This window comes from Tarenaya hassleriana, unplaced genomic scaffold, assembly GCF_000463585.1.
Source record: "Tarenaya hassleriana unplaced genomic scaffold, ASM46358v1 Cleome694, whole genome shotgun sequence".
Taxonomy (NCBI): Eukaryota; Viridiplantae; Streptophyta; class Magnoliopsida; order Brassicales; family Cleomaceae; genus Tarenaya; species Tarenaya hassleriana.
The window spans coordinates 11,900-13,895 of record NW_010969488.1 but is presented as its reverse complement, the minus strand read 5'-3'; positions in this window follow the sequence as shown (position 1 = coordinate 13,895).

Here is a 1,996-nt window from a genome sequence, read left to right as displayed (position 1 = left end):
TAGAAGCGTCTCACACACGTCCGTCACTCGCGTGATGTTGGCCATCGCATCACATGCGACTACGCGCGTCTCCTGCGCCTGTCACTCGCGTGACCTCCGATGTCAAGTCCATGACACAACGGAAATACAAACATACCGGTATGGAGTCCACCATAGGGTCCAGCCATAACCCTAGTCAAGTCCATGACTATGGACGTCTCACACGCTCGTCAAGTCCATGACGTTGGCCGTGTCAAGTCCATGACACAATAAATCCAACACCCGTATGGAGTCAACCATAGGGTTCTGCCATAGCCCTAGTCAAGTCCATGATTAGGGCGTCTCGCACACCCGTCAAGTCCATGACGTTGGCCGTCGTGTCACACACGACTATATCACAAACACAATCATGCTGCACTCGCACGAGTGAGCTACAAACATGGCAATCAACGTGCATATCTTCCCAATACAATCACGGGTATCGCGGTATTCGGCTCCGACCGAGATAGCGGTTAACGCCATACAAACTACCCAGAATAATCATGCAACGAGTCACTCTCATCGTTGGATCGCACAACTCACCGCATGTGATAAATCGGAAAATTAGCCGAAAGGGGGGTTCTAAGACCTAGACCGGTCGGTCCAGGGCCTGGACCGGTCGGTCTAGGTGTTCCGTGCCATTCCGGGACGTCTCGGTCTGATTTTTGGTCTGGACCGGTGGTCTAGAGGCTAGGCGATGAACAGATCGCGATTTCGCGATTTCCAGATTTTTGTCCAACTTCAATCGACCATATCTCACTCGTTTCTTAACCAAATTTAGTGCCGTTTGTTGCTAAATTTTTGTTGAAACTCATCTATCTAATCCAATAAAAAATCATCGAAATAACACAATAGCACGCTCAGAACGAGCTCACACAGATGGAAATCGAGCCACTCATCTCTGTTTCGGCTCAGATCTGGTTTTGGCCGGATTTGTTGCCGTTTTCCGGTCTGTTTCTCGCCGGAAACCTCTTCTAGACCTACTAGGGATGTCCCCCTTTGCTTCCCCAAGCTTCCTCGCAGTGGCTCTCCTTCTTTCTCTCCCTTTTCTTCTCTTTCTCTTTTCTTCTTCCTTTGGCCGAAAATGGCTAACTCCCAGCTTTGGGGGTGTTTTTGGCCGCGTGGGGAGGCGAAATGGGCGCAAGCCCAGGCCCATGGTCAAGTCTGCAACGTCCTGAGCGGATTGGGCGGCGATTTGATTCCGGTGGGTCCCGGAAATGCAGAGAGAAGTCGGCCTGAATCGGGCAACTTGGCCACTTGCGTCCCCTGTTCGTCAGTCCCCCAGACCGGTCGGTCCAGTGTCTGGACCGGTCGGTCTGAGACCTTTTTTTTCAGTTTTTCCTCGCGAGTTCAGTCCGTTCGGTCCGACCCTCGGTCCGCCTCTGGACCGATCGGTCCACACCCTAGACCGAAAATTTTCAACATTTCTCCGTCTTTTTCCCGTCTCTTTGTACGTGGTGTTTTCTCGTTCTTTTTTCCCGTTATTGTATATTCCCGATTTGATGATAACGCGATGTTTCTATTTAATTATTTATTCTCGAAAATAATTAAATATTCGAATCGGGTTTCGGGGTATTACAAATCCTCTCCCTTAAAAAGAATTCGTCCTCGAATTCTAAATCGCGCGATATTATCAAAACTTCCCGACAATCGGTATCATCACCAAAAAAATATATCCATCTCATCACATCATCTGAATAACAAGTCTGACACAAATCACAACGTCATACTTAAGGGTTCGTACACGCTCAAGTAAACAGATGAGGATAAGTACTACACATCTCTTCCTCGGGTTCCCAAGTCATGTCTCAGACCCCTTGGCTCCGCCACAAGACCTTCACGAGTGGCACCTCCTTCGTCCGCAGCTTCTTGACCTTCCGGTCCACTATCTGCAGACTGGTCCGGCTGACCAGAACCTGGTTCGCCGGACCAGAATCCAAGAAAAATTGGAGGAAACTCAAATTCAATCGGGAAAGAG